The sequence below is a fragment of the Apium graveolens genome, chromosome 11 (genome assembly GCF_009905375.1).
Source record: "Apium graveolens cultivar Ventura chromosome 11, ASM990537v1, whole genome shotgun sequence".
Classification (NCBI taxonomy): Eukaryota; Viridiplantae; Streptophyta; class Magnoliopsida; order Apiales; family Apiaceae; genus Apium; species Apium graveolens.
Genome location: NC_133657.1, coordinates 110277707 through 110294230, shown reverse-complemented (window position 1 = coordinate 110294230; position 16524 = coordinate 110277707).

Below are 16524 nucleotides of genomic sequence, written 5' to 3'. Positions count from 1 at the left end.
CCTGGCTTATCTCAAGATAGGACCTTCTAAGATAGATAGCCCGTTCATGGCGATTAACGAATTAAACCTTTACCAACTACTATTACGGTTGGGTATTGCACAGTCATCAGAAGGAATGTCAATCTTCCAAACCATAATACAACCTTCACAGCTTTAACCATCATCACTGTATTCTTTTGGTACAAGCGCCTATAATTATCCTCTTACCTTTAAAGTGTCGGCCACCTTTTTGGCCTTTCCTGATAGTAAAATTTCCTTACAGTCAATGTCATTTTAACCACCTCCAAATAATTTTCTACCTCATTTCAATCACAGCTTATGTGAAGATGTTTTCCTTAAAATCTGATAAGTAAAAAAAATATCACCATTTTTCCATAAGTTATTGCCTCAGTCTTTAGAGGTTAATCACTGTCACGACTGACTCTCAATCATACTTAGAACATCTTTTATCTTAAGTCCTAATTGCCCTGAACAATTTCGACCATTACTGGTTCGATCCATACTTTCTCGTGGTGTAACACGTGCCCCACTTGGCATCATTATAATTACGTCACATTTCCTTTATCAACATTTCTATTCTTGAGAATTTTGAATATTACCTTTCTCCTTGTAAAACCTCTAAGGTTATCCTTGAATCGTTCCTCCTGTATTCTCTAGATACAGGGCATATCAAGATACCATTTATTAATACCAGAATCATTGTCTATATACTTCTGAAAAAATTTCTCCACTGATTCTTAAAGGTTGTTATTACCTTAATCCTTTCCAATTCATACTATCAAAACTCATACTATCCCTATTAAGGGTGAAATGCCAACCTTTATGCATTCCCCTAGGATTCGTTTTAAGTTACCGATGTTCTATCCTTAATTCCACCTTTAAAAAGGTATATGCATCCTTCCATGGATAAATCAAGTCATATATCCCTGATAAGGGTATCTTATTCAATCATTCCCACCTCGATAGTATATGCCTAATTTCATAATAACATCTGTATTCAAAATGAGGTCAATCAATATGGCCTCCAAAAGATAAGAACGGTTATCCGCTTTTCTTGCCTGATTTAGTAATGATAATAGGGATGTTCTAGAAGATATTTGTCGTGTTCAACGTGAACCTTTTAGTTCTAACTACTCATTTACCTCTTTTATTTATCTCAACAATCATCTCAATGTTGGGATATCTTTCATACCTGGCGTCTCCCTTTCTGGGTATCATGCCCCCGGTCTTACACTTCACATTCTTGAAGGTCACTTCCTTCATCCAATTTTCCTAATTTCTTACTTTCTTGTCTCCTCAGTCCATCCGTGTTTCCTTATTAATCAATCGATCTATCTCAAATTTTCATCGAATACTGTCAACTTCAAGGGAATTAACTTTACATATCGCTTACGCCTTTAAACCTTGAATTTATCTCATGATCAGTCACCATCGCGCTAATGATGACACACTTCTCTATATTTATTGCAAGGATTTCTTAGGGTTTCCCATACCTAACTCCCTTATCACTTCTCAACTCAATTTCCTTTATATCCCTTTATACTCCTTCCCTTTTCAGTCTTTTATTTTCATTTGCATTACAACCATTACATGAACCAACACAACATAAGCATTGATTTCAAACATCCCGTCATTCTGGATTCGTGTCCTCAGAACGAATCTTGACAACTTTTATAACTTAGATTCATAATTCATCATACTCGTCCGCTTTTGTTCTGGCTCTAAAGCTTTTACACTACCTCCATAACCTTGGGAAGTACTTTCCCGAAAACAATTGTCTGAACTTTAATCAGTTTATTATAATCTCTTGCTCTGTGCCTTCCTTGGTCTTTCACCAGCGGGTGGCCTCTCTCTTAGGAGGGTAAGTGACAAAACCAGTCTTTTGTGGTTCGTCAATCATTCAGAATCTCAAATGATTCCTCTATTTCCTTTAGCCAGGCTCTTGCCTCGACTAGGTCAACCTGTTCCTTGGAACTCTGAGAGCTTAGAGACTTAAAGGTCCTGAAATAATTTCCTATCGCATTGTTTCCTCAAGGTGGTGGTTGGGGATAATAGTCTAAGTTCTGTCTAGACAGGTCCATAAATTGCCGTATAGGAGTACCGTCTCAGGTCTCCTTTCCTTACTCGACTTTCTGTTTCCTTAGTATGAAATGTTTCAACCTTCTCCCATAATCGGGGTTATCTTATACATTAAAAACCTTGTTTTCCACTCTATTATGTTATGGGTTCTTTGTTTCTTGATGGCAACCTCCCTGACTATCACATTCAGGGTTTGCCCTAAATTTTATTCCTCAAACTATGGCTCTCATCTAAGTTCTCATCCTTAAGCTCTTGAACTTTTGGAACCCAAATTCTATAGGAATACCTCATTATTCCCTTATCATCTTTCTCGGTATTAATCTCATATTTATTTGTTGGCTCTCTGCCTTCATTCATCACCTTTTTCTGGCACAATATGCTCTTTTCCAATAATTCGGTCTCTATTGCAATCTCAAACAGCTTTTCGATACCGGCTCCGGTTACCTTCACTTTTATTTCCATCTTCTCAAAATCTCTTATAAACTCTCTCAAAGACATTATCATCTTGAGTCTCTCCTTTTTACTAAGGGCATCAGCCACCACATTGGCTTTCCCTGAATGATAAAGAATCTCATAATCGTAATCCTTGATTAGCTCTAACCACCTCATTTGGCACATGTTGAGCTCTTTTCTGCGTGAAAATGTACTAGAGCACTTATGGCTTAGGTAATGCTCGCACTTCTCTCCATACAAGTAGTGCCTCCAATCTTTAGGGCAAAACTATTGCCATGAGCCCAAGCTCATAGGTGGGGATATCGAATTTTATATTCCCTTAATTATCTTGACGCGTACGCGATTACCTTGCTGTGCTGTATAAGAAGCACCCTAATTCCTTATGCGAAGCGTCACTACACTTCACAAAATCTCATTTTCCATCCGGCAACGCCAACATAGGGAACGTCACCAACCTTTGCTTCGGTTCTTAAAAGTTGTTCTCGCATTTCTCTGTCCATTCGAACTTCTCAGTCTTACGAGTAAGCCGCGTTAAAGGGGCTACTATCTTTACAAACTTGAACGAACCTCTGTTAGTGACCGGCCAATCCTACCTCTGGGAGTTGCCCTAACCATGGTCATCAATTCCTCAGTGGTCCTTTATTCATTCTTGTCAGGATCCTTCACGGGATCCTCCTCAGCAACAATCCCTTCTAGGATAACATCCTCAACCGCTACATCCTCAATATCAACATCATCCGGTCCTGCGTTAGGACGCTCTATCGGATCCACAATCCGATCTCCAATTAGTAATAAAACATCATCGCGCTGTTACTCCTCAACCTCAGGGTTCGGAGTCCCGCTACCATATACGATAACGAACTACGCTTCTATCACGATATTTATAAGGGTTCCCATAAGGGTTTTAACTGTCAATACTACGTTAGATAGCCCGACTATGAACTTGGCAAGAGTTCTTATTATCTTAGTTATTATCTTAACGTCACATCATCTCTGAGGTTTATAACGCTTAGCTCTGATACCACTTCTGTAACACCCCCAAATCCGTGGTCGGGGATCCGGGTTGTCACGAGTTCCATTTCCCTTAATAACACCCAATCTTAATAAATAATCAACTACTCTGTACTGTGACCCCACAATAAACACACACACCACAAGTTATAGTCTCAGAGATGAACACTCAAAAATAACACAAGTCCTTATATTCCACAATTATAAACCGTTACACCTTAAAAATGTTCTGAATAAATTTACATATTCCTTGCCATTATTACAATTCATATTATACATAAGTCTGGTTCATCAATAGTTGAAAACCTAGCCTATTGGTAGCTCCTACCTCAGCTACGGCGGCATCAACGCTTTTAAGAAGACTGCGGAACGTTTTCTAACCGCTTGCGAATCGGGAGCTTGGTCATGTTCATCTTTTCTATCTGTTGTTGTGTGATGAAAGAAGAAAGCAAGGGTGAGCAGCAAGCCCACCAAAATAATATGTATAATGATTAACAATATATGAGCCTTCTCATAGTACTCATGAAAGTCTTGGTCAAAAGAAATGAACCAAGTTTGATATGTTAATGCGATGAAGTCGCAAAATATTCAGTATATATACATATATACTTTTCAAAATCTTGGAAGTCCTCTTCCATGCATAATATACACAGAGTTCCAGTGTATAACTGTATAAAAATATCGTTGCAAGGTGATCTCATATATCTAACCTTGTCTCAATGTTTTTCTGAAAATCTTTGTCATGCATAAGATAATCATTTACTAGATATAAGTTTAAAAGATGAAGTTACAAGATACCCCAATATACTTATATCTTTTCCAAATATTACTTGAACTACCACCGTTCAAGTTATAATCAGTTCAAAAGTTCATCACATAGATGAGACTACAAGACAAGATTTGAATAGATTCAATCTTTGAATATCATTATAAATAATGAAGTTACGAGATACTTCATTAAATCCCGATATATATATACACCTATATATATACATTTCATACACTCCTTGAAAACCTCTGTTATGAAAATTATAAACAGAGTTGCAATATCCAATGAATTTGGAAAGGAGAAAACCTTGGCATAAACCTGATATCTTGCTGATCAGGCAAAGATACCAATAAGTAACCTTTTCTACTAGTAGATGGACGAATTCCCCATTGGTCATCACCCTGGTCGCAATAGGACCTTATGCTGGATTGCCACTCAGCCACTTACGCATTTGATGGACTCTCACTGAGCCACTTACACTTTCATGGACGCCCACTGAGCCCATGTTGCTTATGCCGACTCAAATAGATGAACTTACTTCCCGAACGATGGGCAAGTAATCAAGATGTTTTCTCAAAACAGCAACCTCGTTGCGAATGTAAAATACACCACTGAGCCGGATCCCTCAAGTTTTGAACGAGTATTTAAATCCCCTTTAAAAGGAAGATCTTAAATATAAAAAATGAGTTTTGGGATCCGCTCTAATTTTAAAAATCATTTTGAAGACTCGAAAACACTTTAAAGAGTGTTTGGAGTAATGCTGATTTAATGAAATAAATCAGTCCCAATATATTAGAAAATATCTGAATATTGTTATTTAAATAATATTCCCATAAAGAATAATCTTTATAAAAATAATTGAAGTAGAAGTTTTAAAACTTATACTTGAAATGAGTATTAAATAACCAAAGATATACTTATACGAAAGTACTATCTTTATTTGAATAATCAAAGATAAGTTTGATTATCGACACCTTATTCTTTAATAAAATAAAGAACATATCTCAGCAAATAATCGGAGTCATTAGATCCTCAAATGAATATTCAAATAATATTCATTAAATAATATAAACTGAGTCATAAGCCCTCGAATGAATATTCAAATAATATTCAATAAATAATATAAAAGAGTCATAAGCCCTCGAATGAATATTCAAATAATATTCAAATAATAAAATAAAAGGAGTCATAAGTCCTCGAATGAATATTCAAAATAATATTCATTTAATAAAATAAAGAAGTCATAAGCCCTCGAATGAATATTCAAAATAATATTCATTTAATAAAATAAAGAAGTCATAAGCCCTCGAATGAATATTCAAAATAATATTCATTTAATAAAATAAAGAAGTCATAAGCCCTCGAATGAATATTCGTAATAATATTCATTAAATAAAATAAAGTTATCGAATAAACCTTATTCGATTAATAGTTTTAAAAACTATATCAATATATATATAAATATATATTATACTTGGGAGCCTCGCCTCCCGGTTTTAGAAAAAGTTCACCTTTTGATCCCCTATACTAAGGGTATACGCAAATACCGCTTATCTCTAGCATAGGTATTATGCAACGAATAAGCATTTGAACCAACAGATATATAAATCAAGAATACGAAACAGGCATGCATATATACCATATCACATGCTACAATATATCGGAAGAATTTGCTAATAACAAATATGGATTTATCACAAGATCATGCATATACACATATACATCACAACAACAGTATAACGGGTAGAAAACTTGCCTGAGCGACTGGGGGTTACAAATGGCTCGGGACGAGTCTGGTAACCTATAAACAACAAGTAAGTTGGAATTAAACCAAAGTCACTTGTAAATCTATACTTTAACCAACTTAGACTTTAACGCTTGCTTTGCGCTTACTGATTCTCTTAAGTCACTCGAGTACCCTTGGCTCCACCATTTTTAATAATTTAACCATTACGAGTTTTAAGGCGATTCCTTCGCGAGTGTCTTACCAACTTCCTAACACACTTAACATAATTGTTTCATACACTAATTAACCTTTTAAGGTCCTTAACCAAGGTTTCAAAGTAAGGCGAGGGGTAATGGTTCGGTCGCGAAACGCCGTTACTTAAAATGGTCGTTCCTCCTAAACCGTACATCAGAATCAAACGAACTACATATCAAAACGAAGCTCGTAACATGAACTATCTAAAAATGGCAATGGTCAAAACCTAGCAGGGAGTTCTCGGGTCCTAATGTTATGAACAAAAGCAGTCTAAAGTAAATCGGACATTACGACGGCTATGTTTACGCGATTTCCCAAATTTTTACCATTCCAAATCATATCAATCCAACTACCAATAAACAACAACTCAATATACACATCAATTCTAATGATTTCAGTCATAATAAGCTCAAAGATCTCAATCCAATCATATATTATAACATCTCCAAATTCAACTAAACTACTTAATAATTAAGCTCGAATCATGCTTATCATTCAAATTACTACTCATCCATCCAAACCATCTCCAAACTTCAACATTCAAACTTATTACTAAAGGGTGTGAAGATTTATACCTTTCTTGGAGGGTGGAAAGTTACTAGGAAGCCTTATGGAGCCTCCTACAAGCTTGATCTTTCCAAAGAAATCAAGAACACAAAGTTAGGCTTTGAAGTTTCTAAAAGTCCGATTTAAAGAACTGTAAAAAAGAGGGTCTTACCATGCTTATTTGGAAGAGACTTGTGAACAAGAGTTGTAGGACATCTTAATACCTTTCCAACGAGCTATAGAACACAACTTTTGAGTGAGTATTGAAGGAGATATGGCAGTTTGAAGTTGCTGGGTTTGTTTTAGCCGAGAGCTTTCTTCTTGAAATGGGAAAGTCAACTTCTAATTTTTGTGTTTTATGATATTTGCTTGGTTGCTTCTCCTTTTTGGCCTTGGAAAATGTTTTAGCTTTTTACCATGGTAAATTTTACATGGCCCAAAATCAACCAACAAAACAAAACCCCTTTGTCATGCTTATGTCATCTTGCACATGTCATAATGCTTCCACTTGTCCACACCTTATTGGTTTGATGACATCATCATCCCTAACCTCCTTGATTAACTCCTAATTGCTTGCCTAATGACCGCTGATCTGTTATGCGGTTCGCTTAACTTTCGTTTTCGTTTATCGTTTGAGGGATCATACCCGGGATCTTATTACTTAGGTTTTTTTAACCTTTCTCAATACATTATATTCCTTTCATGATCCTCTCTTATAATCCTTGAATTTAAATCCTTTTTATTATGTTACCTTATACTCAATTCTTTCTGTATTTGGTAGATTTTCGGGAAAAATCAAAGTGTTCGGAATTGGATTCTGACGATCTTTACATACACTTATATACCATATAAAGTACTAATAAAATCTTAGAATATCCATAACAGAACCCCTACATAGTGTGACATGAAAAGTTTTCTCATTCAGCAAAAACACTATTCATAAGGGTTTAAAAAATTTCCAAAAATTGGGGTTATTACAGTTACTGAGTTGCCCTTGTCACAAAGCTGGATGATACTCAACATATTATGCTTGAGTCCATGCACTAGGGCAACTTCCTCAATGATGACATTTTCTTTAGAAATCAAGCCATATCCCACAGTATAACCCTTGTTGTCATCTCCAAAAGTGATACTTGGGCCAGCTCTCTCCTGGAATTCAGTGAGCAGGGTAGAATCTCCAGTCATGTTCCTTGAGCACCCATTATCCATATACGAAAGATTCTTTCCGTTTTCCTGCACATAATAAAATCAAATCAAGTTGATTTTGGTACCCAAATTTCCATGGGTCCTTCTTTGTTGGTCCTTTTCTTAGTTTTCTTAGGCTTGTCCTCATTTGACTTAGGTATCTTAGATTCATCATTAGTCATTTGAGTAGAACCTTTAAAAATATTCATCATTACATAATTATCATGCACAGGCTGGTTAACATGGAAAGGCATATTCTGTGCAAACATGTTATTCCAGTAAGGCATGCTAAATGGCATTTTTGGCATGCTAAATACAGCATAGTAAGGATTTTGTGCAAATGGCATATAGAATATTATGCATTCAAATTATGTGCAGGAATAACATTCACAGGCATTGTAGGCATACTGGGAAATGAAGGAGGTGCAAACATGGGTGCAGGCATAGCAAGTTTGCAATTAACAGATAAATGATTAACACTACCACACTTTACACAAATTTTTCTAGGTGCATATTTATCATGTGTGTAGTTGTTATGTTTGTTAATTCCTACTTTCCCATTCCTATTATTTTTCCTTTTAAATTCTGCTTTAACCTCAATTTTCTCCAATCTATCATTCAGTTGCTTGATTGAAAGATGCCCTATATTGACTCTCTTGTTCTTTTTCACTTGACTTGATTCTTTTGGAACAAAGTTCTTGGAAACTGATCCATATTTCTCATTTAACTTAGCTAGATGGGATTTGCTAACTAGCTTTCTTTCACTCAAAGGATGTGGTTCCTTGTCTTTCGACGGATAATTCTTCTGATCATTCAACAAATAACCTTCATTATCCGTCGAACCCACATCCGTTGAAAGTCATTCTTCCAAGTTAGGATTCAGTTTCTCCTTGCTCTTTTTCCAGGATTCAACACAGAAGGATTCTATACCTTGAACTTTAGTAATTTGAGCATGGACATCTATAGATGATTTCCATGCCCTAATTACTTCATGTTCTCGTTCAAGTTACTTTCTTAAAATCTCCTCTTTCTTTAAAGATTCACTCAGTTCATCTTTCGCAATCTTACACTCCATCTTCAGTTTCTAAAATTCAACAAATTGAGTTTCTAACATATTGTTTCTTTCACTCAAAAATAGATTGTTCTCTTTAATTTTAGTGTTTTCTTTAGTGAGAGATTTAAGTGTAACACGTAAAATAATTCTATTGACATGTCATTTAAAGCATCATTACACTCAGCTTTAGATAAATGTGCTAGATTAGTGGTGATTACCTGAATACTGGATGAACTGACCTCTGTTTCATCTGATTTGGCCATAAGTGCTAGATTGACATAGCTTGTATCCTCATCCTCCTCTAATCCATCAGTAGCCCAACCATTTTCTTGAGTTAAAAGGCCCTTTCCTTCTGTTTGAGCAATTCAAAGTATTTCTTTTTGTAATCAACATGCTCAAACATCTTTCTATCAGAATCAGGCTTTCTGTATTCACTTTCAAAATGACCACTCAAGCCACACTTGAAACATTTAAATTTTGACTTGTCAACCATGTTTCTATTTGACTTGGATGCTTCAAAATTCTTCTTGAATTTGAGCTTGGCAAATCTTTTGGATAGAAAAGCCAGATGCTCATCTATGTCATCCATGTCATCTTGATTAAGTTGGTCTTCATGTTCAGCTACTAGCCCTTTCCCTTTGCCTCCACAAACTCTAGGATTTGGTGCAGATTCCATAGCTTCTACCTTTATCTCTTTCTCTCTCTCTCTTTCTCAGCAACCAGTGCAATGGATACTCCCTTCTTCCTTCCTTTCTCCAACTTCTCATCTTGATCTATTTCAAGCTCATAGGTCTTTAGAATCCCATACAGTTTGTCCAAGGTAAATTCCTTGTAATCTTGAGAGTTTCTTAGTGAGACTGTCATAGGCTTCCATTCCTTTGGTAGAGATCTAAGGAACTTGAGGTTTGAGTCTTTTTTGATAGACTCTTCCATGCAGCTTTAGAGCATTTAGCATTTTTTGAAACCTACTAAAAATGTCAGTGAGTAACTAACTTTCTTCACTATGAAAATGCTCATATTGCTGAATCACGAGTTGCATTTTATTTTCCCTTACTTGCTCAGTTCCATCACATATAACTTGAATTGTATCCCAGACATCCTTAGCAGTTTTGCAACTGATGATGTTGTCAAACATGTCACCATCAACACCATTAAAAAAATGTTAATGGCCTTCTAATCCTTATGAACTTGCTCAATATCTGGATCAGACCATTCTGCTCCAGGCTTTGTGATAAATGGCTCATTTCCTGTAGTAGCTCTCATAGGGACATGAGGACCTTTCTCAATACAGTCCACATATTCTTCCTCTTGAGAGAGGAGATGCAGGTGCATTTTCACCTTCTAGTGGTGATAGCTATCTTTGTCCAGAGATGGAATTTTTACTCCAACATCTTTTCTGCTCATCTTGTTAGTTGTTGTGATCTTTATACTCTTTGTTCTTCAAGAGCTTGCTCTGATACCAATTGTTATTCCCAAACAATCTAACAAAGAATTACAGAAGGGGGGGTTGAATGTAATTCTGGTTTCTTTTCGAATTTAAGAACTGTTCTACCTTGAATATATAACTATGTTTGATTTAGATAAAGTGCGGAATGCAAATATTGAAAAAATCCAACACAAAGTAACTAAACACAAGTATTTAAAAACTTTCTGATGGATTGAACTTTTCAACCAGGGATATAAATAAAATCAAGAACTCTGTAGAATCATCCGTTGAAAGTCTTCCCTAGCAGTTAACTCTATTTCACTTATGAAAATTTACAAGGCATCTAATATTTACAATTAGCCAACCTATTTTACATATCAAACTAGTAGTCAACATAACTTTAAATATCCTACAACTTCTAGATCTTTAAGGTATTGTAGAATGCAAAAATGTCTTACAAGACTTATTGATATATAAGTTACTCTTTCAACGGATGTTAAAGTGATCATCCATTGAAAGCTACAAATTCACTAAGATTAAATCTACTAAGATGTTTTATTTAACTTATCATCAAGTACACTACATATTCCTAACAGTAGATGGTGAAGACATGATTATCTGTGTAAAAATTAAAAACTGATTAGGATTTCAGATTTTAAACGAGAGAGTAGAAGAAGTAAGAGAATAAAAGAGTGATTTGAGTTTGATAAAGTGGTAATTAAAAATAAAAAATTAATTTTGTATAACTCTGTACCCTATTACACACAGACGGTTCAGCTTAGTGGGACACATGGCAAGTAATTAGTGCACAGAAAAACAATCATGAAATAGATAATAAAGTGCATTAAATACGTGCACGTTTATACAAGGTAATATTGTGTAGATAGTCAATCTTTTTTCCTATAGACACGCCATCAATTGTGCGTTGTGAATCATTTGCATAAAATAACCCACTACAATACATCTCAGTTAATTAATTAAAATACTGTTTTAAATAAATTCTGAATAAATTCAAAAATATCAGAGTATAATAGTCAATCAGAGTTTGACCATTATCAGTATTTAATTAAGCACTATCATAGTTTATCATTCAGCATATAAGTTTGACCAATATCAGTATTTACATATACAATCAGAGTTTATCATGCAAATAATATCAGAATTAAATATCAGGATTTAACACTCTACTTGAAATTTTAAGTAATAAGTAGCGTGAATACATGGCATCAGTTTTTAACACAGTTATTAGACTTTAGGAAATGCTGATAGATAGATAAAGATACCAAACTCTGAACTCATTTTTCTGTTACAGAACAAAACTTAATCATCAGTTTTTAAGAACTATCCTAAGATCATTCATAATTCATTCACCAATCTTGTAAATGTGGCTTCACAAAGTGGTTTGATGAAGATATTTGCTAGTTGTTGATCTGTAGGCACAAAGTGCAACTCCACTGTACCTTCCATTACATGTTCCATTATGAAATGATACCTGATGCTGATTTGTTTTGTCATAGAATGATGTACTAGATTTCCTATCATTGCAATAGCACTTTGATTATCACAATATATAGGAATTTTAGAATATTTTAACCCATAATCCAGCAGCTGATTCTTCATTCATAAAATTTGAGCACAATAGCTTTCTGCATCAATATACTCAGCTTCTACAGTTGAAGTGGAAATTGACTTTTATTTCTTGCTAAACCAAGAAACCAATCTGCCACCTAGAATTTGGCAGCTTCTTGAAGTGCTTTTCCTATCTATTTTGCATCCTGCAAAATCAGCATCTGAGTATCCAATTAGCTTAAAATCTGAATCTCTAGGATACCATAATCCAAGATTCATGGTGCCTTTGAGATATTTCAAAATTCTTTTCGCAGCTAACAGATGTGGTTCTCTTGGATCAGCTTGGAACCTTGCACACAGACAGGTAGCATACATGATATCAAGTCTACTAGCAGTCAAATATAGGAGTGAGTCGATCATACCACTGTAGTTAGTTATATCTACTGATGAACCATTATTTAAATCTAACTTGGTTGCAGAGGCCATGGGTGTTATTGTAGTTGAAATGTCTTATATTCCAAATCTTTTAAGTAAATTCCTGGTATATTTTGTTCAATTGATGAAGATCCCTTCTTCATTGTGCTTGACTTGTAATCCTAGAAAATAACTTAATTCTCTTATCATACTCATTTGATATCTAGACTACATTAATTTGGCAAACCTCTCACAAAGTTTATCATTAGTAAAGCAAAATATGATATCATCAACATACATCTGAACTAACAACAAGTCCTTACCATGGTACTTATAAAAAGAGTTTTATCAATTGTACCTCTTTTGAAACCACTTTCCAATAATAATTGAGCAAGTGTTTCATACCAGGCTCTTGGATCTTACTTTAGTCCAAAGAGTGCCTTATCTAACCTGTAGACATGATTTGGATATTTTGGATCAATGAACCCTGGAGGCTGTTCAACAAAAACTTTCTTTCGAAGTTCATCATTTGGAAATGCACTCTACAGATCAATTTAGAATACCCTAAACTTCATGTGAGCAGCATAGGCTAGAAAAATTATGATTGCCTCGAGCCTTGCAACTGGAGCAAAAGTCTCATCATAATTAATTCCTTCTTGCTGGTTGCAACCAGCCTTGCTTTGTTTCTTATAATAATGCCCTCACTATCAGTCCTATTTCTGAACACCCACTTTGTACCAACTACTTATCTATTTTCTTGTCTTGGTACCATATCCAAACTTTGGTCCTTTCAAATTCATTGAGATCCTCTTGCATTGTTGTGATCCAATCAGCATCTTGAAGAGCTTCTTCCACTTTCTTAGGTTCAGTTTAAGATAGAAAAGAATGGTAGAGACATCATTTTGAGTAGCTTTTCTGGTCTTTACAGCACTATAAGGATTTCCAGTGATTGAGTCAAGTATGTGTGACTTAGTCCATTTTCTTGCAGAAGGAAGTTGACTTTGTTACGACCGGTATTACATTTAATCTTTAATTGAGTATTTTATAACTGTAATGAAGTCATTTATAAAATTATATGGATATGTGCTTGTGTGATTGTATTGGTGCATAATAATTGTGTTAAATTGTTTAAGAATTTTGAAAGCAAGAAATTTATTATTTGCTCTTTTATGTGATTTATAGAGTGCATTTCTTATTTTGAGAAAAATCGTTTTAAAAATATCTTTATCAATAAATTTCAAAAGTGATTTTATAAAATTTCTAAAAATTCTAAGCTATTTTATGATACCACTCTTGTAATTTATGGATTTATATTTTTATTTATAAAATTTATTCTTGTTATTAATTTGATTATTAATTAGCAAATTACCCCATTAACCATGCATGCATTCAACCCTCAATTCAAAGACAAGGACATAATGGGAATTTCTAACCCCACTAACTACTTCTACACTAGCTAAATTACCTAGATACCCCTGTATGCAAACTTTATTTTTAAAGGGAGATGGATAGTATGGTAATTGCATAACCCACTCACTTTTGCATGTGGGTAAAGATAGAATAAAATGATCAAAACCAAACCAACACTCAAACACATCACACTTCACTCCACTCTTCTCTTTCTCTCTTCTCCCACCTTCTCCCTCACCCTCTCGGCCGAAGCCCCCTCCCCCATTCCCTTCCATTTTTCATTCAATCTCCCACCTTCTTTTAGTGTAATTCCACTTCCTATGCTTACTTTACACACTTCCCAAAGATTCTTATGTTTAACAGTTGATAATTTATGGTTGCATGTGGTGTTTTTATTCAAACTCAAGGAGAAAACCTTTGATTCTTGTGAATCCAAGGTTTCTCCATGAGATACATTACTTATGTGCTAGTAATATGTATTTTTGTATAGGAAACTTGATAAAACTAATTGCATGTTAGTGATCATTCTTGATATAGCTATTTCTAGTCTTGCATGTTAGTTTTAAGATGAGATTTTGATGAAAAATCATGATATTTTTGCTATTATATTCGAAAGCATGCATGTATGGTTAAACTCTTAAATTTCGAATTTGTTTGTGCATAATAGGAGTTGTTACCACATTATTTTGATAAAATTAGTTAAGGTAAGATAGTATTCATGATTATTATTGTTGGTTAAGTGCTAAAAGTCGAATTTGGTAAGAAATGATCTCTCTTGCTTAGTCGAAATCTTTTTGATGGTTCACTTGAATTATTTTTGGTAAATTATTTGCATGAATGTGCACTAGGGTATGAATGATCTCCACATTTGTTGAGGCATTAGTTGATGGTATTAGTGCAGTAGGCTTATTTGGTTAAAGGTTGAGTGCATGGTTTTAGAGTGAAAGTTAAGGTGGAAGGGTTAGAGTAGGACATTTTGATTTTCCAGATTTGCGCACTAGTTGTAGGTGAGTTTTGAATGGGTAGGACTTGGTATGCCCGAGCTACAGAGAGTTGGGACTTGATATATATTTGAGTCCAGAAACAATAGATTTAAGAAAATTTACCATTTAGTGAGGTGCACACACTAAAACACTAAATCTACCAGAACAGGGGACATTTTAGGTTTAGTGTAGTTTGGAGGTCATAAAGTGGGGTTATGTGTAGTTCCTCATTATTCCTTGATTAGTAATGATACTAGGAAGTTTAGGGAAGGTTTTTAATTCGAAATATGTTGGTTTAGAGTTAGAATCATTGGTTAAAAGTGAGTAAAAAATAGGACAACTTTTAAAGCACCAAACAGATTTATGCCAACTTTGAGGGTAGGCCCAGGGAGGCCTAGGTTAGACCTTGGTGTCATTCCAAGTGGATAATTTATATTTAGGTCTTAAGAGTCCAGTGAGATAGTTTTGGGAGGAAGGCCTAGAGCAAAAGAGTGTCAATGACCCTAAGTCACCCAAGGTGTTGCCAAGAGAGTGCATGTGAGAACACTACGACATAACACTTAGTTTTGTGAACCATATGAGTTAGGCTTAGGTAAGTCTTAGTGTTTACAATTAGAAAAAAGTTAGTAGACTGTAAGGCCATAGGTATTTTCAAGAGAAATGAGATTTCCAGGCTTAGGCACTTCGGGTTTTGAGACTAGTAAAGTTGCACTACGATAGTCAATTTGTGGAGATTAGTTGAGTGAGATCATTCAATACCCAATGATGCACCGAGTCTAAATAATATATTGCATGTACTTATCTGTGCTTATGTGCTCCAAGGTGTTATAGTTCTATATATATAGTAATGTGTGTTGACTTGAAGTCTTATGCGAAGTAAGACGCTAAATGTTACTTGGAGTCGAATTGTGCATTAACATTAGGGTCAATTTTTCTTATAAGAGTCTTTTATGATTAGAGTTATTATTATTATGTAGGATCAAGTGAAGATAAAAGGCTTTCCGTCAAGGTCGAGTAGTGCTCCCGGTTGCTCCTAAGCCAAGTCGAGTTCTAGATAAAGACTTCTTTAAGGCAAGTGCACCTCCCCTACATAGCTAATTTTATACAAGTGTTTCTCCCTTGTCAATTCTATTTTTGTGCAAGTACCTTAATCTTAAATTGAGTTGGTACAAATGTTATGCCATGCATGTGATTATCACAATTGTTCCAATTTCATTTATGCACTAATAAATATCATTTACTTATCTACGTCTTGCCACAACTTCACTTATTACCTATAATTGCCATACTTCGATTGCTCGTACCATATTAAAATACCTTTATAAGTTCCAATATGTCAATTTCCATGATCATACAACCCCTATTGATTTGATACTATATCCCTATACCCCTGATACCTTGAGATATCAATAATCCAACTTCATAATTCTTCATTACTCTTTATTATCATACCCAAACTTTATAACTAGATACATGCCATGTACTAGCCTCAAAATTTGAGATCCCTATCTTTTTTATTATTGTTATGATCCTTTTCAATACTTTCTTCCTTGGTTAATAAACCATTGATGTTCACCAATGATGACCCTACTAGTGAGAAGTTAATTCATTTCTTATAAGAGTTCCATAGCTCCAATCCTTGAC